At 53.6% G+C, this 24077-nt stretch overlaps 1 long non-coding RNA gene across 1 annotated transcript; it reads right to left on the bottom strand.

Annotated features, from left to right (window-relative positions):
* Positions 1 to 7586: 7586 nt before the first annotated feature.
* Positions 7587 to 24016, bottom strand: LOC141580223 (uncharacterized). The gene is made up of 3 exons (XR_012512365.1): positions 23880 to 24016; positions 9984 to 20289; positions 7587 to 9526 (listed from the first exon to the last, which is right to left on the bottom strand). It is a non-coding gene; the product is annotated as an uncharacterized LOC141580223 (long non-coding RNA).
* Positions 24017 to 24077: the final 61 nt, after the last annotated feature.

The raw sequence follows: 24077 nt of genomic DNA, 5'->3' as shown, positions 1-24077 counted from the left end.
GAGTGAGCTGTGATAGTGACCACCGGTTCCCTTTCCCCACGTCCTCTTATGGAACCATTAGTTTGAATCCATCCAGGTATCTCTGACTGAAGACACCCAGCTTCCCAAGCAATGCTGAGCCTTGCTGGCACCCCAATTCTGCCCTTTTCTGGCTGTGTGGTCTTGGGCAAGTTTAGTTACCCTCTCTGTGGCTCAGTTTCCTTCTCTGTAAACAGGGATATTAATCCCTAACTTACTAGGTTATGGGAGCGTTAAACGGGATGCCACTTGTACACACACTAATTGCTGCTTTCTGGCATACAGTGGGCACTCGGTGGTACTCCCTCCCTCTCTCAAGCCCAACCCTTCTTAGAATCCAACCAAAGCAAATCAACTTCCTTTGCCGCTTGAGACATGGCAACCGGACACCAGGAAGAACTCCCAGATGTCAAGGCAGACTGGATTTGACACACAACATGAGGACTGTTGGTTTGCCTGTTTGTCCGTTTTGGAAGCTGGAGGTCAGGTTGGTGAGCATGGACTCTCCTACCGCCACCCCCCTGACATCCTTGTCTCTCTCAGGGAGCCCACAACTTGCTTTCCTGTCCCAAAGGCTGGGAACCTGAGGCAGCTGCAGCAGTGACAGCTGAGCCTGGGAGGCCTGAAGACCAGGGCTGAGCAGGTGGTGGCTGAGGAAGTATCTTCCAGGACTGAGATGTCTGGGATGGAGCAGGACTGGGGGGTGAAAGGAGACTGAGAGCAGAATCTGCCTGGAGTGCCTTTTCCAGAGAGGACTGGGGAACCCTGGGCCACCCCCTTGCCCTTTCTGAGCCTCAGTTTCCCTGTTGTGGACAGCAGGGACTCCTCTGCTGCCACTTGGGTTGGGGATAAGAAGTCAGCTCAGTATGGAGAACCCTCTCGCTGCTGCAGCTATGTAACAGGGCCGTGGAGGGAATTCCCTGTTCTTTGTGCTGTGCAAGCAGAAGCCGAGAGGGACCCCTTAAGTGTGCTGGATAGGGGAAGCAGAACTCCTGGAAGCTCTTGTTCGTTTAGAAACTGGGGTTGGCTTCTATCCTGGGTGCAGGAAGATTGTTGGTGATGGTCAGGGGCATAGGAACTGGGTTCCCAGGGGTTGAGTGGCTTCCTGGAGGGGGTAGGACTGCATGGGGGCCATACTCTGCAGTTGTCACTCTGACTGCCACATGCAAGACTGCTGTCTGCTGGCGGATGGCAGTGGGCCAGCCACCTGTGCTTCACAGGTGAGGGTTCCAGGGACAGGCTGTGAGCCTAGCAGTGCCTGGCTGGCCTGCCTGTGTCCTGCTCTGGGGGCCAATTAAGTCTCCATCCCTAGCCGAGCCGATTAACAGTTAATAAGGCAGCAAACACCTGCAGCTATGGAGGCGAATTAAGAGCAACAGTCGGCATAATACACAACCCGATAAGTGAGCAATTAACAACCGGAGAAAGATTAATAGAAGCAATTACGTCCTACTCGGAGCTCTGTAAATACAACTGTCAACGGCCAGGGTATTCAGTTCAGTCCTGCCTGGCCCCACCCCAGGCCACAGCCTCTGTTGGCAGGGGTGTCTACTGAGCCAGACTGTGGATCCTGGACCGAAGAGCCATGATGGATATGCAAATGCACAGAGATATACACATACAGTCATATTCAGAGAGGTAGCCCACAGAATGCAGTCACACAGATATAAAAGTTCCCCACTGTCTCGTATACTCACATTCACACAGATGGGTACACATACACACACACAAAGGGCCTCCGGCAGCATGCACAGAGATACACAGAAAAATGCCCACAGTGCCACAAAGGGACACTTTCACAGAGCTAGAACCACACAGACTACCAGTGACACTCACATATATAAACGTAGACCTGCACACACACAGCTTTCTACTCACGGGTCACAGGTGCATACGTCCCTCCTGTGGTGACCTTCAGAGGGCTGTTCACAGTGGGTGAGGGCAGCAGCAGGGTATTGGACCGAGAGAGAACTGGAGTGAGTGTGGGAGGGGACACTGGGGGGCAGAATGTGTGTGAAAACATGCAAGCGTGTCTGCATGCCTGTGACTCCTTGTAGAATGTGTTTCATCCGTGTATGGGCACATTCCTGTGTGTAAACATGCATGTGCTGTACATCTGTGTGGCTGCCTGAGGTGAGTGTCTGTCATGATGCATGGGTATGTGTACATGTGCTGTGCCCAGCAGATCTGTGACTACACGTGTGGGTGTCTGAATCACGTGTGATCACACTGCCAGTGTCCGTGTCTGCGTAATTGTGTGCCTGTACTTTCGAGTGGCTTTACATGTATGTGTCTTGTCTCTGTGCTGGGGCCAGGGAGGGATGCTTCCCTGGGAAGCCTGGGATGGTGTCTGAAAGCAGAGTCGTCCCCCCATCCCCCACCCCCCCCCCCACCGGACTGGGGCTCAAGGACAGGCAGGGATGCTCTCAGGCTGACTCGGCTTCCCTCACAGGGACTTCTAGCCCCTTTCAAGAGATTGACATGGAGGTTAATTTCTCCTACTTGAAAGCTGAGGCAGGAATTCACTGTGCACCTTCCTCTTAAAGCCACAGCTCCAGTCCCCACTGGGCTCAAGCCCTCCCATCCTTATCTCCACCCTGAGCTTCCCTTAGAAAACCCCCAGACCTGAGACGCGTGCACTTCACTCACATTCTGGGACATACACTGTCATGCACAGGGTATAGATGCAGACACACAAACCTGGCCAGTCATGAATATGAACATATCAAATGCTGCTTACTGTCACATCCCAACCTAGCCACCATGTACAGGCTGGCCGCGCACATGAAGTCCCACAAAACTGCACCCCCACATGCCCATTAGCTCATCAGTCTCTGAGATGAGCCAAGTGCCAAGTCAGAGGGCCCAAAGGGGCATCCTGCGACAGGTCCCTCCACTTTCCCCAGCCTGGCCAGATGGTGGAGGCTGACAGGCCCCAAGGGAGCTCTCCATCACCGCTAACCCGCTGGCTGACAGGCAGGCACTGAGGCCTGGTTGCGCCAGAAGCAGGCTAGTGTAAGTAAGGAGGTAGTGTGTCTCATCAGCCTCCCCCCTCAGACCCCGCCGCCCCAGACCAGGATGGAGCCTGCCCCACGGTCTCTCATTCACACTCAGACATCTACAGGACCAGAAGGACCTGGATGCATGTGGGCATTCTCCCTCTAACAGCCACAGGCACAAGGGCCCCTTCTGTAGGGTGAAGTCACCAGGCCAGAGCTGACCTTGGTGAGAGCCGGCCTCCCCTTTCTGACTCCCACCATCTAATCAAAACAGGCAGAAAACGATGATGTGCAGGGACACGGATCTGAGGGCCCCAAAGCCAAAACACGTGCCTGTCAGTCTGTTCTTCCATCAGTCCGTCCAGCCTTGTTTCACTTGTTTTGTTTTGTTTTGTTTTTGAGACAGTTTCACTCTTGTTACCCAGGCTGGAGTGCAATGGCATGATTTCGGCTCACTGCAACCTCTGCCTCCTGAGTAGCTGGGATTACAGGCACGCGCCACCATGCCCAGCTAATTTTTTGTATTTTTAGTAGAGACGGAGTTTCACCATGTTGACCAGGATGGTCTCGATCTCTTGACCTCGTGATCCACCCGCCTCGGCCTCCCAAAGTGCTGGGATTACAGGCTTGAGCCACCGCGCCCGGCCTCTCGTTTCACTTTTATTCACTCAGTCCTTGTTTTTCATTTATTCACTTGCTCATTCAGTCATTCAGCCAATAAAGACTTTAAACAAATCATGACATTCAGTCCAATGACCTGGCTGCCCTCCTGGCATGAAGGCCTGGGAGTGCAGGAGCTGGCAAAGGGGGCCTGGGCTGTGAGGGAGGGGGAAGAGGAAGTGGAGGGGATCCCCTTCCCCTGCTTCTTGCTCAGTCTCTCAAATGAAAGAGAAGGGACTTCTGCAGCTGGAGAGAAAAAAACGCCAAATTCTAGGATAATAGATAATAATAGCTCACGCTTACGCATTGGTACTCTGCGCCAGGCACTGTTCAAAGTGCTTTACATGAATTAACTCAGTTCATCCTCATAACAACTCTGAGAGGCAAGTACTATTATTAACCTTACTGGGGGGGCACAGTAGCTTGTCCAAGGTCAAATAGCTTGTCAGAGCCACCCCAAGTGTTTAAAGAACCTAGGGCGACAACACAAAAGGAGGTCCCCCGCCCTCCGCCCACCGCCTTCTCATCCTACCTTGGGCTCCAAGGGCCCAAGGTATAAGGGCCCTTGTATGGATGCCTGTGGGCACCCCAACACTCCAATCCCTGCTTGGTCGACACTCCTGGCAAACAGCTGCCCTTTGGGCTTGAGGAGGAAGGATGCGCGTGGCAAAGTGGCTCCATAGACCCTAGTAATTGGCTTAGGCCTACCTGGGGAGGGGATTCCAGGGTCGTGGGTTGGAATATAGTCTAGAAGGGGACTGGAGCTCCAGGGGGACCCATGAATCTTTGACTTCCTCGCCCCATGCAGAAGAGAGCCAAGGGGGGTCATCTAAAGTGGGACCCCAGGACATGGACCTTGTTTGCCCAGGTCTGAGAGTCCTGGGGACAATAAGCAGCAGGTCCCAGATTTGCTCCCAGTCATTTCTGCCAGAGAGGTACTCTCCCGAGACTGGTGGGGGCTGAGGGTGTGGGGAGGGACGAGGTTGCTGAGTTTCACTTCCTCATCCCGACTCTGACCTTACCAAGTTGAGGTCATTTCCACCCATGGGTGCATACCCAGCTCCATGCTGGGTGCTGGGGACTGTTAAGGATGACTCAATTTTTTTTTTTTTCTTATTGTAAATTGACCAATTATAGTTGTATTTATTTATGGGGCACAAAGTGGTGTTATGATTTTTTAATACACTGTGTAATGATTAAATTAAGCTAATCAGCATATCTAGCTCTTCAAATATTTAACATTTTTTTGTGATGAGAACATTAGAAATTTACTCTTTTAGCGATATTAGAATGAGTCCTCATCTTGTCACCCCTGCCTCTCCGTTTCTGCCAGTGCCCCCCGACCTCCTGCACCAGGGATGGGGAAGAAGTGGAGGCTCCTGGGATTGGACAGGGACCTTCCGAGTCAACAACACGAGTCAACACCACCGGCTCCTGTCTCTGCTTCCCCAGGATTTCTGCTGGGCCTCCAGAGGCTTTTTCACACAATTACCCAGGCCAGGAATTTCGATCTCTAGTGCCAGCCAGGCCCTTGTTATGCAAATATAGGGAAATGAGATGCAAACAGAGCCGTCCCAGATTAAGAGAGAAATCCCTGGCAGCTGGAGGAGTCACCTTAAAGTCAGTTCACCCCAGCTTCCCCAGTACCCCTCTCTTGGGCTCTGTCTGGCTGGGCCTGCCTGGTCCCTCCCCTTCCTGACACCACCTTTCTACCCCCTCAGAAGCCTGCTTAGACACAGGAAGGGGCTGGACAAGGGGGGCCACCAAGGCCCACCCAGCTTGAGATCTCTGCTCCCTCCCCTCACCTTAGATAAATCCCAGCAGGGGTGGAAGTTAGTGGGGAGTGGCTAGTGCAGCTGAGACAGAGGGAGACCTCTATTTTGCCCTGTAGAAGAGGAAATTCACACACACAAACACACACACACACACACACACACACACACACACTTTCTCTCTCTCACACACACACACACACACACATACAGTTGAGAGTGAGAGCAGCCCCTGCAATACGCACATATGCACTCACGCTGACAACGACACACAAGCCTTGCAACACCACCGTACAGGCCTGGCCAAGCTCCGCTTCCCCTGATACCGTCAATCAAAGACACTCAGAGGCTGCTGTGCAGAGGGCAAGCAGGCTGTGTCTCCAGCCTGGGGCCTGGTGGGTGGTGTGTGCTGTTGGTAGGCCCCTGGCTGTGTTTGAACAGAGGGAATGCAAGATCTCACCTGGAGCATGACCCCGGGGAAGGGGGCTGGAAGTGCTTGGAAGAATCGGAAGCATGGTAGCTGCCCACCAGGGCCCCTGAGGGTGTTCAGGCTGGTGTCTATGCCCTGGGCATACCCGGGGGAGCCTGGCCCCTGGCCGGCCCAACCAGCCCAGGCCTAACTTCTAAAAATAAGAGCTGAGAATCTAAGCCTCTGGTTGGTTCTGCAGGAGCCTGTTGCCTTGGCAACCCTTTCTCAGAGGCCTCCCTCCTGGCTGGGCTGCCCCGTTGGGCTGTGGGTCCCTGTGCCAGCCCCCCCCACACCATGCTGGCCCCTCTACCAGCCAGCCCTCTGCCCTGTCCTCTTGAAGGAAAGTGGGGTGTGGGGGTGGGGCAGGAGGGAGGACCCTGGGGACTCTGGCTGAGCTCGATGGCCTGCTTGTGAGACCCAGGCTGGGGCTGGCAGTGTCAGAGGCTGTGTGACTGTGGGGTTGTGACTGTGTATGTGATAGTCCCTATCTTACAGCCCCTGGCAGGCTGTGTCCCTGGGTGTACATCAGTGCCTGTGACTTGACTCTCAGAGCCCCATGGATGGCTGTGCTCTCTCTCTCTGAGGATGTGTGTCCCCATGTGTGACAGTGTATGCCCGTGTCCCAAAGGAGAGGCCTGGCCGGGGACTTCCTGGGCATGTCCCTGGGCTCCTCTCCTCCCTGTGGGCTTCCCTTATTGCTGCCTGCCCCACCTTCCGGGGCTGGCAGTGCAGAGGTGACAAGGGTGTGGGGTGCTCAGGGTGAGCCGGGGGTCAGGCTGCGTGTGGTGGCGGGGCCGAGGTCAATGTCTCCCTGGCTCTGCAGCCTAATATCATAGAAGCCCCAAATCTGTCTATCTGGGGGAAATGGAGGAGGAAGCCTCCCCTAAAACTGTGGTCGAAATCTCTGAGCGTGCTCTAGTCACTGTCAACAGCAGAGGCCCCCTCCCACCTCTGCCTCCACTCTCTAATTAAACACCAAGTCCTGTCCAATCTCCTCCTAATCACTGCTTCCAAGGGCCCCTCCTCTCTTGGCCACCGCTGCCCAGCCCAGGCCAAACGCCTCCCTCCCCAGGACGTGCAGCAGCCTCCCCACCGCTGGCCCCTGGGCCCAGGTTCCACATCTTGCCTCTATTTATCTCCCATGCCCCATCCCCTCATCATTCTGTGTCCATGAAGATAAAACACAGCTTAGATTCTGTCACGCCTCTGCTTAGGACCCATCACCGCTGCACCTTGTTCCTAGGGCAAAGTGTCAGCTCCTCAGCCTGGTCTTCCCTGGTCAGGCCTCTGCCCACCCCGTCCTCTCCCTGTTGCTCCCTCCCTCAGCCACACCAGCAACTGAGAGTTTCCAGAAGAGGCCAGGATCTCTCTTGCCTCTGTGCCTTTGCACATAACTGTTCCCCAGCCTGGACCTCGAATCCTCCCTCCATTGGATAAAGCTTAGTTATCATGGGATACAGCGCAGGTATTGCCTCCAACGGGAAGCCTTCCTGACTGCCCGAAGGCTGAGTTAGGAGCCTCTGCTTCTCCTAACATCTTGGGCTGCTCCCCCACCCCCACCCACACATTGCATATATTTCTAATGGATTTTCTCCCCCTGAAAATGTATAGATTTGGAAGAAACAGAAAAGTATAAATTAAAACAAAAAATCACCCAGAATCCTCTCAGATTACCTCTCAGTTTATTTCCTTTCAGACTTCTTTAAATGAATTGATGAAATATTTTCTTTCTAAAATAAAGGCCATTTGTTTCATGTATCATTATATTGTGAGCATTTGCCCAGGTTATTAGAAATTCTTCAAGAACCTGACTTTTTTTTTTTTTTTTTTTTTTTTTGCCAGGATGGAATAAGGTTTAATCCAGATAGTTAGTGTTCATCTTCAGGCTTGAGAGAAAAGAGAAGGGCTTGGCTACAGCCAGACCAGGAAGAGCTGGAGGGGTCAGGGACATAGAAGGTAGAATCGGGGAGCAAAAGCACTATAGGCGATGGACAGACATTTCTAAGCTCAAGACTGGGTCTGCTAGGTCTGAGTTGAAGGACGAAGCCTCGGTCTGCGCTGCAGGTCAGGAGTGCCGGGGTCAATGAAGACCACAAAGAAAAAGGTGAATCTTCATTTGCTCTTTTCTTTCCACTGCAGCCCCAGAAGGTTGACGTTGACTGTTGCTCTCCTAGCTCTTCTCTGTGCCTCAGCCTCTGCCAATGCCAGTAAATGAGATACCAGGAGCCTGGTAATGGGGACATGGGAAGGCAACCTTGGGCACTGCTGTTGGCCAAGGCTTTTGGAGGCTGGCTTGGGGTGGGGGAGCTGGGATGTGGGAGGAACAGGGGTGGTGCAGAGAAACTGAACTCCTGGAAGATTTCTCCCTCTAACTCCTGCTTGCCCCTGCAGTTCAGGCCAGGTCTTCCTCCTATAGCGGAGAGTATGGAGGGGGTGGTGGAGAGCGATTCTCTCATTCTCGCAACCACCTGGATGGTCCCATCACCGCCCTTAGGGTCCGAGTCAGCAGATACTACATCGTAGGGTAAGATTCTTTGAGATCCTGACTTTCAATGTTTGCATAATATCTTTATATATGGCTATATCATAATTTATTTATCCAACCCTGTATTGCTAAACATTTATGTTGGTTATGATTTTTCATAGTTGTAAATAACAGTAATAAGCATCTTTGTACATGGTTCTTTTTTAACAGCTGTGGTTATTTTTTGGATTGCGTTCCTTCAAGTAGCTTGATGGGACCAAAGGGTCTATCTGTTTTTAAAGCTCTAACACACCTGCCCAGTGTTAGAGCTTTCTAGAAAAGTTGTTCTAATTTACCTTTTCATCAACGGAGTCTGAGAACGGCCCAGATTTCAGTTTTCACAACACTGGTGTTGTCTTTCAAAAACAAAACAAAAGAAAACCTGTCTTAATTTCAATAGATAAAACTGTATTATACTGTTGTTTTGATTTACATTTCTTTGATTACTGGGGAGGATCAACCTCTTTTGTGTCATGCGTGCATCACACTGAGCTATAATTATATTTCACATCCTGCCTCTGCCTCGCCAATCTCAGCTCTGAGGGTGGGAGCTTCCGAGTCCTGCATAGATTGAATGGAGGCCTCGGGCTTCAGTCTGAACTTTGGCCTCAGGCAGACCTGGGGGTCAAGCTCAGCTCTGAGGCTTGAACTTGGGCAAATGGCCTTGTTTCTCTGAGCCTCAGTTTCCTCGTGTGTCAAGTGGGTTTGAAAGAGCACTATACATGACGAGCGTGGAGAGGCGTGTGAAGAGTTGTGAGCAGAGGCGAGTTTTTCAGGGCTAGGAGGCAGTGTTCTGTTCACATCCAGGAAGCTGACTTTGCTGAGGGAAGAGAAAATGGTCAGGAACTGCCAACTCCTCCTTCCCTGAGCCAGGATGGCACCCAGATGTCTCTTGGTCCAGAGGTGGATAGGAGCTCGGAGAAAAGTGTCCAGGCAAGACTGGGAAGGACCATGGCACAGCAGGCAGGCTTCAAGTTCAAGTTCAGCCCCGACCAGGGAGTTCCTGTCCTTGTGGTAAGTCAAGAGTGACTCCGTTCATGTGTGGCAGGATTTCCGTGTTGTGGGCTATTGCCCACACCATTGCCTGTTATGATTGAATCACCATCGTTAGTGCCCATTGAACAGAGGGGGAGAGCATCTCTGCCCTGGTGGCACAGCATCTCTTCTGGAGACTGGCTCTCAGCCTTGGGGAGTGTCTTGGAGACAAAACCCTGCTCGGGGCGCCCTCGCACATTCTGGCTCAGGACATATTCCAAGATAGACACGCACAATTTCTCCGCACATTACCAACCTAATGATACTGTCATTTGGAGTCTGGAAATGAGGAGAAATCGGCTCTTTCTTGGTAATTAATCTGAGCGATGGGCCTTGAGATAGAGTAGCAGCCCCCCAAGTGAGAACCAAGCTCTCAGGCAAGTCAGCCAGGTCATCCCCCTGCCTCTGGAAAGATCTGTGTTTCACCCCCAGCTTCTTCTTCCTGACACCCCTTGGACAGGTCAAGTCCCCTCCCCTTCCCCATTGGTCATTCCCTTAGGGATCACCTGAGCTCTGATGGCCAGGAGGTTCTTCCTTGAGCCTGCCCAGAGTCCTTGATGCTGCAGGTCAGTCTGCTCTGCTACAGTCCCATGAGAGCTGCCTTTGCTTTTTGGGAAGTCTTGGCTGTAGGGGCTTTCTTCATCTCACTTACTGAAAGCAGAGGTGAACTCACCAGGGCAGGGCTGGTGGAGATGGGTGCTTCAGACTGTGATGGTCTTTAGGAGGAAACCATACAGGGGATGGGGGCAGGGCTCGGCTCCAATGGGCAGAGGCTGGAAGGTAAGCCAGCTTTCCTTTCTGAGAGAAGCATTCACTAGCTTTATAAATATTTCTCTGGGCCGCTGCCTCAGTTTCCCCACTGTGCGTGGTGGGGGGAAATGTTTTTGTCCTATCCCTTTGTCTTCTTTCTCCATTCACTTTTGGTGCTGGGTGAAGGAGACATCAAGTAAATCAGCACCAGGCTCTGCTGCTTCTTTTTTTTTTTTTTTTTTTTTTTTTTGAGGTGGAGTTTTGTTCTTGTGCACCAGGCTGGAGTGCAATGGCGCGATCTCGGCTCACTGCAACCTCTGCCTCCTGGGTTCAAGCAATTCTCCTGCCTCAGCCTCCAGAGTAGCCGGGATTACAGGCATGCGCCACCAGGCCCAGCTAACTTTTGTATTTTTAGTAGAGACGGGGTTTCACCATGTTGGCCAAGCTGGTCTCAAACTCCTGACCTCAGGGGACGATCTGCCTGCCTTGGCCTCCAAAGTGCTGGGGTTACAGGCATAAGCCACTGCAGCCGAGCCAGGCCATGCTTCTAATCAGCTCCAAGTCAGGTGGGACAGGCAAAGCCTGGTACAAAGAGCTCTGATATGGAGTGACCTGTGCCACAGAAGAAGGAGTTTACAGACAGAGCCCAGGGGAGAGAATAATTGGTATTTCCCGGGGAAATCTGGGAGGCAGAGGAGGGAGCCTGGGAGGATGCATTTGGTAACAAAAAAGGGGTGCTGGGAACGCAATCTGGGAAGAGGGAACAACACGGCCAAAGGCTTCGAGGTGCGACAGAGCTTGGCACAATCTGTAAATGGTATCTAGCTCCCAGGGAACAGGGTGGATGCAGAGGGGGGAAGGGAGGGAAAGCTGGAATGTCTACAGCGGGTTGGAAATTTATTCTGAGAGCATTGGGGAGACATTGAGGGTTTAAGCAGAGGAAGAATATGGGGTAGGTTTGTGCCATAGGGTGGTCACTTGGAGGAAACATGGACAGGGAATGGTTGGGGGATAGTAGTGGCAGCTACTGCTATGGTACCTGTGGTCCTGAACAAGGATGGTGGGTTCTAGAGATGTTAACAGGGCAAACCACATGGGACTCCATGGCAGGCTATAGGTGGGATGGATGGCAGCTGGTGATCCAAGATCCCGAGTTTAAGATGTGTCCCAGCACAGTCCACTCCTTTCACCCTGAAGCCTTGGTGGCTCCCAAGGCCTCCAGGAGAATGGTCAAATTTTCTGGAATGACAGTCCCAGTCTGGCCCTATATATCTCTGTGGCCTCAGCTCCCCTACCTTCCCGTGCTCTGGTCCACCTGGTTTCTCCGTTAGCCTTGAGCTCCTATGGTTTATTCCAGCATCCAAGCCGATGCTCACATTAATTCCTGTTCCCCTTCCCCACGCTGTTATCCCTCTTCTCTCCCTCCCCAAATCTTCCCCATCTTCTCACTAAAGGCAGCCCTGTAGGCCTTGGCGTCCCTCCTCCTTCACTTTCACCTTCCCTCCCTTTCCTCTACCCTCTTCACTTAGCACAGGCCTGGGCTGGCCATGTAATCAACATAAACAGTTGCCTAGAGATCCTATAAGGAGAACCGCAGACCTTGGCCCAGATTAGACCAGAAAGCTGGCTCCCATCCTCCAGGGGCCCTGACAGGGCCAGGCCAGGGGAACAGTCTTGTCTGCAGCTATGTTCCTCGGCCATTGGAGCTGCCGTTATTGCTCCAAATTAGGCACCAATTTGCCCGTGTAATTGTTTGCTAATTAGCATGAAATCCTAATGTAATTAGTTGGGCCCCTTATCCGGGAGCCTGGGGAGCCAGAGGCAGTGGGGGGCCGCTGGAGCAGGGAGGGTCTAGGAGGCTGGGGAAATGGTTGTTTGAGAGAGAAGGCCCTGAGCTGCCATCAGGGCTGAGACAGGGAGTGATAGAAATTCTGGAATCTCACAGTTGAAAGGGCCTTTGGAGAGGCTAGCACTTGCCACCACCTTACAGAGGGGGACACTGATAATAGATAGAGCGAGGAACCTCCTGGGAGATGGCGGCAGAGCTGGACCAAACATCCAAGCCATCCGTTGACACTGACCAGAGACGTGCTCGGGCTGAGGGTGAAGAGGACACGGCCCGTGGCTCTCTGGCATCTGCTTCTAAAGAAGGGAAACAGGAAGAGTGGGTGGGGTGTGGTATCAGCCCACCTTATTTTTCTTTGAGACAGGTTCTCACTCTTGTTGCCCAGGCTGGAGTGCAGTGCAGTGTTCTTGGCTCACTGGAACTTTGACTTCCCAGGCTTAAGTGATCCTCCTGCCTCAGCCTCCCAAGTAGGTGGGACTATTCACAGGCACCACTAAGCCTGGCTGATTTTTGTACTTTTATTACAGATGGGGTCTCGCCATGTTGCCCAAGCTGGTCTCAAACTCCTGGGCTCAAGTGATCTGCCTGCCTCAGCCTCCCAAAGTGCTGGGGTTATGGGTGTGTACCACTGTGCCCAGCCTAGCCCACCTTTTAGGTGGGAAATGCAATGGAAAGAGGGCCTAGGCAGGATGCCAAATTGTTAGAGCTGGAGGAGCAGCAGGAACACAGAAGAGGTTTCCAGAGCTTCCCGGGGAATGACTTGGGTGTCCAGAGGGAAGATGGGGAGGCCAGCATGCTTTCCTCCCTGACTGTCAGGCAGATCCCCTCATTGCCACTTTAGGCTTTCTGCCTCTCTCCATCTCTCTGGAAAGGCTCTGGAGAAGGTGCTAGAGCCAGCCCATACCAGCTTGTGAGAGTGGACTGTTAAATTTTTAGGAATTTTGCCAGCCAGTTAACTTCACATTGGTCATATAAATTGGCCATCATGGGAGGATTTACACCACGGAAATTGGCAAATGCTGCAAATCAGGGCTGCACTTCCCTGCCCCCAAGCCAGTTGTTGAACGGTACCAGCATACCACTGACCCCACCTGAAATGTGGTGAAATAGCCCCAGCTACTTCGGGAAGAGGAGCAGCTGCTCTCAGGACCATTCTGGGGATGCCACATTAGTCACATGGTCTCCATTCCCCACTCCCCGTCCCTAGCATCCAGTCTCCCCAGAATTGACTCTCACACCTCGGGTTGCTTCCTCTTCTCCTCCCTGCACTTATCCTCTGCATCACTTCCCAGGGTTCAATTCTCTTTACTCCCTATCATTTATTTTTTAGAGTTGGGGTCTTGCTCTGCCCAGTCTTACTCTGTACAGGCGGTGCTCATGGCTCACTGCAGCCTTGAACTTCTGGGCTCAAGCAATCCTTCTGCTTTAGCCTCCTGAGTAGTTAGGACTACAAGGGTGCACCACCATACCTGGCTAATCTATTTTTTTGCTGAGAACAGGTTCTCGATATGTTGCCCAGGCTGGTCTCAAACTCCTGGGCTCAAGTGATCCTTCCCCCTTGGCCTCTCAAAGTGCTGGGATTACAGGTGTGAGCCACCGCGCCCGGCCTCTTTAATCCCTATCTTTACGCAGATCTCTCCTGTTTCCTGGACACTGTCTCTGGATGTCCTGAAGGCACCTCAATGCAGCATGTCTAAAATAGAAATCATCGACTTCCCACAGTCTTTCCCCATCTGAGTAAATGGCACACTCCCCCTCAGGGCCTTTGCACTGGCAATTTCCCCTATTTGAACAGCTCTTCCTCCAAATATCCCTCACGTCCCTCAGGAGTCTGCTCAGATGTCACCTTCTCAGAGACATCTTCCTTGACCACCTTTCCTAAAACAGCCCCCATTCTCATCCGCCACTTATGCCCCCTTGCCAGACGCTCTTTTCCCTCTTCACACTTGTCCACAGAGGCATTACATATATTTAAGTGTTCGTGTCTGCCTCCCTTTCCCCACCAGAAGGTGAACTCCACATAAACACAGCAGTTACATGGTCAGATTCCAGACGTTCCTTAGAGTCCCAGAACTGTTCGACTGATTGTATCTGTTTGGCTCACTCAGTGCCGGACACTTTTAGTAAGCTCCCAATAAATTAATTCTTGAATGAATGAATGAGCCTCCAAGCCAGTCCCCTTCTTCAATCCTGACTCTCCAAATCCACCTTCCATTTGCCCCAGTTGTTTCTTAAACAAACTTGACTATGATTCATTTCCGTCCAAAACCCTTCATAGATCTCTTTTGCTTTCAGAATAAAATCTACCTCTGGTTTGGCTTACAAGGCCCTCAGTGATGTATTTCCAGCCTAACCTTTATTTCACACATCTTCCACCAAACATATGTACCACACACACACACACACACACACACACACACGCACACAGTCGTGCATACAGCCTGGGTATACTATTTCTGCCTCTTCTGTACAGTGCTTCCTCTTTTCTTAAGTGGTCCTGCATTCTCTGACTCATTTACTGCTTTCCTTCATTCCATCAATACGTGTTTTAAATGGAGTAGACCCTTGGTGCCAGGCCCATAGCTGAGCATTACTGGGAGGAGTCAGCCCACACCCCTTCTCAAAATGCTCCCAATCTGGCAGGGAAGGAGGCTGCGAAGTCATCATTCCATCTGCAGTTCCTCCTTTATTGTCCTTTGGACATCCTGACATCACCATCATGCCAGGTCTCTGTGGCTGGGGGAGGGGGGGCGTCCCCGTGAGGAGGCAGCCCCTGGCCCTTGCCTACTTCCGGCTGCGGTGTGGCACCTGATGGAAATGACTGGATTTGGGGTCTGCTTTTTCCTGCTAACCCTTGACTGAGAGCTTCAGGGAGGTAGGATGGAAGGTGAACCACCTCTGGTTCTCCAAAGCTGTTGGAGTAGAGGGGACCCCGAGTGACTCAAGGCTGCCCCTATTCTTTGGGACTTCTGAGTCTTGGCCTTCTTCAACCACAGAGTCCAAGACTCAGGGAGAGGTGGGGTTGTTTGAGTGTGGGGTGTGCACAGATCTGCCAAGTCTCTGGGTCAGGTGTGTGTGTGTGTGTGTGTGCACTCCTGGGTGTGCACCGCTGGGCTTGTCCCTGAGCCTCGTGTCAGGGGCCTGTCCCAGACTCCTGTGCCAGGTCAGCTGTGCTGGGGAACGTGGTGTGTCTGAATTATGGCAGTGTGTGCATGTGCTGCCTCGGACCCGGTGGTCCTTCTTGCACTCTAACTTGAGTCGCCAGCTCAGCCACAAGGCAGCAAGCAGGCCCAGTGCCCAAGACGGATGAGCTGCCCCCAAGCCCTCAGCAGAGCGAGAGCGTGAAGCCCGCGCCACTGGGTCCCTCCCGCTAACGACCCATCCTCTCCGGCCATTGCCTCCCGAGTGCCCATTGAATGCCCATGGGTCAGCGAGCGGGGCCGCTGGAGGAAGGGGCGGGTGTGCCCAATGCTGGCGGTGGGCCCGGGGTGCCTGGGAGGAAAGGGTCGTTTATTCAGCCCCCTCCCAGCGCCCAGAGAAGGCCCTCGCGGGGCGGGCACACAGCGCGCAGCGGGTGGGCGGTACTGGCCGTAGGGGGACACAAGGGCTGCTTAGCCCCCGGCACTCCCGCTCCCTGGCGCGCTCCCTGGCGCACACTCACACACACTCATTCCCACAGCTACACATTCACACACTCCAGCACTTGCAGGCGCACACCACGACGCAGACACCCAAGCACACACATACATCGGCCAGAACACGGACACACAAAGGCACAGGCAGGCTCAGAGACTCGTCCCTGAGTCACATATAGCCCAGACTGGGACGCACACACACAGATGGGAACGCTCGCCTGCACGTGCACAGACACACGGACATACCCGCACACCCCCCGCGGGTGTCCAAGCACACACGCGCCCCGGCAGACGCGCACAGACACACGCAGGGCTGGGCACGCCGACACACACAGACACAGGCTCAAATACACAGACTCGGTCCTAAAAATACGCACTTGCAGAGGCAAAGGCTTGCGCACAAGCACACACAGACACACCGACAGGCGACCCACGACACCGCACTCCCTGCCACACTCACAGCCCATGCAAGGGCTCGCACACGGCCTCACCGAGTACAGTCATAAAACACCCCGACACACGCCACACACGCAGGCGCGCATTCGCGGACACACAAAAGCGCCGCACACACAATCGCGCAACGCAGACGCACTTGGGCCCCAGTTGCCTTTGAAATTCAAATTCGCACTCCCTTCCGCCGCTCCCAGCCGCGGCGCGGCCCCACACACGGGCCCCGGACTCACGACGACGCCTGCCCTGAGCGGAAATTAACATTCATTTCAGGGGAGACCCGCACAAGGTGTGGGAAGCAAAGGCGGCCTCCGGCGGTGGGGCCCTTTGAGAGGGTAAGGGGTAAGGGCACCATAGGAACAGGAGCCTGTGTCCCTCCATATGTGACCTTGACCCGGAGGCTGTGCAGCCTCAGGGTTCCCTCACAAGGGGGACCTCCAGTGGAAAGTCAGGCTCACAGCTGGCCAAGCTGGTTATAAGGGAGGGCCCGATGGAGGATTCAGCCTGGGAATAGGAGAGGGCTTCCAGGGGAGGATTACTTCCCAAAGTCTCCAAAGACAAGAATCCCAAGGCCGCAGATACAGATCTACAGACGTACCCTACAGTGCATCCAAACCCCTCATCCAGACAGATACAGGACACCCAGACACACATACCCAACAGTTTCACACACAGACCTCCCTGGAAGTTGAGAGCCTGCCAGCACCTCAAGACACACACAGAGACACGCACCTCAGGCTGGCACAGACACATGCCACTGACACGTAGACGTGGTCACGTTGGGGCCTGCAAATGCCATGCACCCTGACTCACCAAAGGCACACACACACAGGCCTGCAAACATTTTCCACACGCACACACAGGCTCAGGCACACACTGAACACAAGGAAACACTGCACTCTGGCTGCACACAAACTCCAATGACATGCGAATACTGCCCTGTCAATACACCTCACATTTGCCCAGACACAGTAGAGGCCAAATCCCAGCGTCAGATGTGCATATGCGTTCTACCCCATACATACACACAGACAGAAAAGAAATGCATGCACACGCCACACACCCTGCAAACAAAGGCACACACTTGCACACGCAGCAGAGATCCCAGAGCCAGGTCCAGGCTTCTGACGTACAAAGTCTAGGCAGACACACACGAAAACTGCACACAGGCACGCCATAGACACACACAGACTCTCCCCCTACACATTGACGCACACAACCACCCACACGTGTACCGGAACTCAGCCCCACTCACTCCCACTCTGACACATAGAACGCTCACTTGGCGAGGTGCTCCAGGGCCCTCCCCTCCAACCACAAGGCTCTGGAGCCTTACACCCCTACTCATGCTCCATCCACAGGCCTCACCCCCAAGCCTGGGACCCTCTGAGGTCAGAGTTTGCCAGGGTTGGTGGTGAGCCGGAAGCACCGCTTCCTAACCCTGCAGTGATTGCTTTATTACCAGCGTGGGGTGGTGTACGTTCCTCTCCAGCAAGAGCGACAGATGTCCTCCTGGGGTGTGTCACTGTGTGGTCCTGTCCGTAAGGAGTGTGGTTGTTCCAGCCAGGGAGGCCTGTAGGTGTCACCAGTACTGCGTCTTGTCCTTCTCAGCACCCTCAGCAAGTCTGGTTGTCTCCCCCAAAACCTAGGGGTCCAGCCTCAGCCTCTTCTAGCAGGTGTCAAGCCTTGGGAGTCAGAACCCCACTGACCAAATCTCTCACCTCTAGGGAGCTGGTCTCCTCTGGAAGATCAACTCTAATCTCAAAATAAATTGTTTCAAAAGTTGGTGCTTGGTCTGTCCTCTGGAGGGTAGCAAGGAGGACCAGGCCCAGCCAGGCCGAGGCAGAACTGAAGCAGGGCCTCGACCAAACCCTGAATGGGGTGGAGGCCTGCCGCTTGTCTCAGCCTCTCTGTAAACCAGCTTCCTCATCTGTGAAAGGTGGGTGACCAGACTGATTGCAAGGGTTGTTCTGAAGGCTCATTTGAACAATAAGTGGAGAGCAGCTGGCACAGTGTCAGGTCCACAGAGGGGCTTGGCTGGTTGAGCCGGTGCCTCCACACCTCTAGGTCACTGCACCCCTGCCTGCTAAGCCCATGTGTCCTGCTTGGCACAAGCCCAGTTCAGCAGGATCCAGGTGGCACAGAGCCCAGGAGAGAGGACCTGGGGCATCCCAGGCAGTGAAACATACTGCCCCCCTCCCCTGCTACTGCCAGGGTGCCCCATGCCTGCTGAGAGTGTCCCAGCCCCTCCCTGAGGTATGCTCCTCACCCCCGCCCATGGCAGGAAGCTGGGAGCAGGTCTTCTTAGGTGCCTCTGCCTCCTGCATATCCACCAGCTTCAGGGTGTGGGTACAGGGGATGGTGCTGCCATCCCTGGCTGTCTGGAATGGCGCCAGGGCTCATTGACCTTAAGGCCTACAGTAGGGGAGTGTGGGATTAGACCTTAGGAAGAATTTACCAAGGGGGAGTGCCTGGGCTCCCTCCTGTGAGGGACTGTGTCTGACCTCAGTCTAGAGCCAGAGGTGGTAGGACTAATCAATAAGCCAGACATACCCCTACTGGACCAGAAAAATGGAGAGGGCTTGTGTCCCGGGGTTATGTGTACGTGGTTATTTATATACTTGTGAATCCCAGTCAAGTATATATGTCTATGGACCGGCAACTGTGTCAGTATGTAGATATGGCTTTATCTGTATATGCAGATGTGTGTGTGTGTGTGTGTGTGTGTGTGTGTGTGTGTGTGTTTACACAGACATGGAAGGCCAAAAAGGAAGAGGAACTTCCAGATAAGGAGAGGAGGTGCTGCAGAGAAGTGGATTCAGATTCAGTTTCTCTCCAGGGATTCCCCCCCCACCCCCCCCCCCCCCACACACACTGTCCCTGTCACTCTGGCAAAACCTTGGCTCCTGCCTCCTTCTCTGCAATGATCTCAGCAGATAAGAGCTCCTGCTGGTACACCTCTCTCCCTTTTGGGGATGTGGGGGTTGCTGGGAAGGTGTTAAGGTTAGGGCCCCAATTCTGAGTGATCTCTGTGTCCCCAGAACCCAGAACAGCCCATAGCCCTGGTAAGTCTGAAAGGGGCCCACATTCATGCAGATGGCATCTGGGCATAGCACTGTGTGAAGCACTTCCTCTTTTTCATCTGATGTGAACCACATCAGCTCTAAGTTGGGATCATTGTTTCCATTTTACAGAAGAGCAAACTGAGGCTTGGATATCATAAGTGATCTGCCCAAGGACACAAAACTGGTGAGGGACAGAGGCAGGAATCCAGGTCTCTGTGACCTCAGAGGCTGAATCCTTTCTGGTTCATCACGTGGAAAACTGTGAACCAGTGTTTTACTGCACAAACATCAGTCAGGGGTCACAGATCGAAAGCTCTGTGAGAGCAAGGTGTCTGCTTGCCATTTCACCATGCATTCACTCAGCAGTACTTACCTTGTACCTGGTGCTGCGTACCATGGGCTCCAGCTGTGAATGGATGGACAAGGTCCCTTACTTCATGGAACTCACAGTCCAGGGGGGCAAAAAAACAGGTGGCATGTGTGTAAATAAACAATGTGCTTTCAGAGCAATGAGTACTGCCAAGGAAATATAACAGGGATATGGGATGAAGCGACTGGGAGTGGGACAGGGCTAGTTTAGGAGTGTGGTCAGGGGAGGCTCCCTGGAGGAAGTGATGATGGAGCTGAGACCTTCTTGATAAGGAGTCAGCCATGGGAATTGCTGGGGGAAGGGTTTGGAGTTTTCTAAGAGCAGCAAGGAGAACTGTGTGGCTGCAGCATAGTGTGGGGTGGGGGTAGGGGACTGGAGATGGTCTGAGAGCCTGCTAAGGGCCAGAACATTCAGGGTCTGGAAGGCCACATTGTCAAGTGCAGTGGGAAGCCACTAGAAGGCTCAAGAGGTACCCTGATTTACATTTTTAAAGAGATGGCTCAGTGGGCTCCAGGAGAATGGGCTAGGGTGGAGGAGGTAGGAGTGGGAGCTCAGAAATTAAGTAAGGGAGAATCTAGGCACTGAATGACGGTGGCGTGGACTACCCTGTTGGCAGTGGGGATGTAGAGTGGATAGATCTGGGATATTTTGGGAAGTAGAAGCAACAAGACTTGCTGATGGCCGGGATCCCAGTGCCTAGAACATAGTAGACTCAATAAATATTTGTTGAATAAATGAATAAAGGTGCCAGGCTCTATATACACTTACGTGTACCCTCTGGTATGTTAAGATCACCCAGGACCCTGTAGGGCTGCTCTCTCCTCTGCCCTGGGGGCCAGAGAATGCAGGCACTGCTCAATGAGTTGCACACAAACCAGGCATTTCTGGGAGGATTTGGCTAGGGAGCAAGGCATCCTCCCTTCTTTCCCCAGTCTGCGGCAGCAAGAAAACGACAAACACTCAACCTGGGTTGCCCCAGGCTCCTAACCCATTTGGCATCTGCAGCAGGAAGGATGGAAGCTAGACATGCAGGATTTCCCACAGGCAGAGAGGGCCAGTCCACCTTTTCCAGGATGGCCTCCCGGATGCATGCCATTCAGAGCTCTCAGGTGTTGGTCATACGAACTCTGGGGCAGAAGATTGTCATATGGATTTGTGTGTCTTTATGGACATGTTATGAGCTCCTGATAGGTGTCTGGGGTAGGGGCGGGGCTGGAAGGAGACCTTGGCACCCACAGTTCTGGATGGCCCTAGAGGGTGCCTATTTGAATGGCAGTGGTGAACAGGGCTGAGTGAGGGGTGCTCTCAGGTCCCACTGGCTGGAAGAAAACCTGCCTAGGCTCTGGGCCAAATAAATCATTGGGAAGGGAAGAAGAACATTTTCTCATCTGTTTAAAGGGCAACGAAGCATAGCTGCGGCCGGCCCAGCGGGAGGCATGGCTGAGGCCAGGCGGGTGAGGCCAGGGCAGCTCCCTTCCTCGACACACCATCCTCTCCTGAGCAGCCCTACCGGCTTAGGCTTTGAGAGCTGTCTGCCTTCCAACTGGGCCATTGATGGTTGTTATTGTTGACAAAAATATTAATTAATTGGGAATAAAATAATTACTTACACAGACCCCTTCAGGGAAATAGCCCTTGCTAATCCATCTTTTATCTCACTGGATCCCAGGCTGAGATCATTTATACCATTTCCCAGATAAGGAAACAGAGGCCCAGAAAGCTGAAGGGACTTTCTCAAGGTCACCTAGCAAGGCAGTTGCCCTTGTGGGTTGGGTCCCCATAATCCCATCAGAGGTTCCAGAGGGAGCCCCAATGGGGCGAAAGGGCTGAGGTCATTTTCCTTTGTCCAGCTTAGGGGGCTCAAGGGGATGTCCCTTTATTCTGCCCAAGCCCTTTGCACTCAAGCTCTGGCCGGTGCCCCTTCCCATGCCCAGTCTCTGCCCCAGGCTCCCTGGAGGCCCCTCATGGGGCTAAGACTTGCTCTCTTCACCCCCGCCTGAGCATCAGATAAGTAATTTATCTTCAACCAGCTGGATTTGAATATGGAAACGATTTGTAATTACTCCAAGTCCTCCCGGGCGGCATTATTACCAAAGTGAGTCTGGAAGGGCAGGGGCTCCTGGGAAAGGAGGTGGGGAAACCCTGATTCAGAGAGACGCGTCCAGGGAGAGCCTTCTAGAGGTCAGCCCTAGTCTTGCCTGCTCACTCCTATGCAACCCCGGGAGTCCTGCTCTCCCAACACAGCTCCCACAGCTCCTTTTGCCTTGCTGACCTCCCCACCTTGCCCCAGTGAGATCCTGGGTATGGGACACCATCTCTGTCAGTCCCTTACTCTGTCTGACCACCTGTCTTTCCCTGGGTGTACATTTTTGTGGCCGATCGAAGGGGTCAAGAAGTCAGAGGGCTACTAAGGAACAGAGAGACAGACAAAAACCGCTGCTATCTGTCTGGAGCCAGTCCCTCCCATCACCTCTCACTCAGCTGCATCCTGGAGAAGGAGGAGGGGGGCCTCAGGGATCCAGCTGCATTACATCTGCAAGAGACCTGCCTGGTTTTCTCTGGGCTCTGGTCTCTAATATGCTAATTATCATGAATATTCATAAAGAGGGAAGCAGGCTCCTTGTAGGAGAAGGGTGGGCTCCCTGCAGAAGAGGAGCTTGGACAGGGTCCTGGAGATTTCTAAGGGGCTTGCATCCTTATGGGCAACCCATGTTCCGACCATTTTCCCCACTTTTCCCCATCTCCTTGAAGCCCCAGTCTCAGTAACCCCACTGCCCCTCCCAGTGCCCATGTAAGGAGGGTGCCCAGATTTCCCACTGCTCTGGGATTGTTCCCAACACACTTTGCCGCTGGCAAGGCCTGCCTAGAGTGGCTTTCACAGTAGCAGCTGAGTCTTGAAACCCAGAGATGTCTGGGTGTGTTTGAGGGTGCCCAGCAAACCCTAGGAGCCCTGCTTGCCAGTGCTAGGCCCAAGGCACAGGCCTCCTTGGGCAACCACAGGGAAAGGGAAGGTGCTGGCCCAGTCCTCCTCCCTGTCTCATAAGGCCTCATAAATTCTCTTAAGGTGACAGGTGAGATTCCTCCATCGCCCCTTATTACCTCCTTCCATTAAAGTCGATAATCTCTCACAATCACTCACAACAAATGTCACTGAGCCTGCTGAGGCGGGAAACACAGAAAGAGGGAAAAGAAGGCGGTTCTCAGCCTCTTCCTGGTACTGCCCCTGGGAAGAGGTAGGCTTTTTTCATCTTGTCCCATCTCGGGGGGGGTGACACAACTCAAGGGGCATCAGAGGAGAGGTGGGGTCGGTATTGGCTGGACTGAGGATTTCTTTGCCCTGCAAATTTGGCCCTTCCTGGCTGGTGAACCTTCAAAAAGTATGGTCCTGAAACCATCCCACCCTCATTGCAAAGCTGAAACCATCCCACCCTTATTGCAAAGCTGCCCCCTGCTGGTTTCTTCTCTGACGAAAGCCCTGGGATTAACCTACTTGTGTTGGCTGCAATGGTGTGTCCCCGGTCAGCCTACCTTACTGACGGCAACGTGCCCAGGCCACAGATCGCCTGACCAGGGCCCTGAGCCATGGGCATCTCCCTGTGTACCGTCTGAACCATGTGGGCTCAGGCCCCACCCAACTGTTTCTGGGCACAGTGCCAAGATGGGGAAGGGGTGGGTCTGTACATCTCTGCTGCTTCCACACAAACAGATGCAACATGGGGGCGCCCCTGGCACAGGGAAAGGCACTTGTGGGAATAGACGGGGACTCAAGAAAACATGTAACACACTGCACACGTGTAGCATCCCCGTGCCTAGGGACGTGCAACATTGCAGTTTACAGTATGCATCAAACATGTCACACTGCAGTATACGTATGTGGCTGCTACATATGAGTTACCCACAGTCCTCAACACACATGTGGCACCTGTAAGCTTGCATACATATAGCTTCCCTGAGCACAGGAACAAGCAACATGCATTGAGGACCTGGGCAGATGTTAATACACCATGCATGTGCGTAGCTCTTGCATGCACCTACCCAAGGCAACATGGCAGTGCACACTTAGGGCACCTGTATGCATATGCAAAGTTAAGCGCACATGACTGGCACCTGCAGGCACAGGGACATGCAATATGCAATGCACACGGGAAGGTGAGCAAATGCTTCAGCCCGCAGGGCCCGGGAGACTCTGGCGGCGCGACATGCCTCCGGCCTGGGTATCGCTGGAGGGGCGTCGCAGATCGCCTCATTCTGCGGTCCGGGAGGCGGCGGGCGGGGCGGGGGCTTACCCAGAGCTTCTCCCGCGCCGGCGCCTGGGGCTCAAGGCAGGGAGGTGGGGGGCGCGCTCGGCTCGGCTGGCGCTGTTCCCCCTTTAACAGGAGGCGGCGCGCGTCGCCCCCGCCCCCCCGCCCCTTCTCCCGCGGCTCCTCGCGCCCGGCCCGGCGCGCGCCCCCTCCCGGGCCCGGCCCGCGCAGGCGCCGCGTCCC

The sequence above is a fragment of the Saimiri boliviensis genome, chromosome 11, assembly GCF_048565385.1.
Source record: "Saimiri boliviensis isolate mSaiBol1 chromosome 11, mSaiBol1.pri, whole genome shotgun sequence".
Taxonomy (NCBI): Eukaryota; Metazoa; Chordata; class Mammalia; order Primates; family Cebidae; genus Saimiri; species Saimiri boliviensis.
The sequence above is the reverse complement of the archived record's forward strand: the minus strand, read 5'-3'. Positions and strand labels throughout refer to the sequence as shown.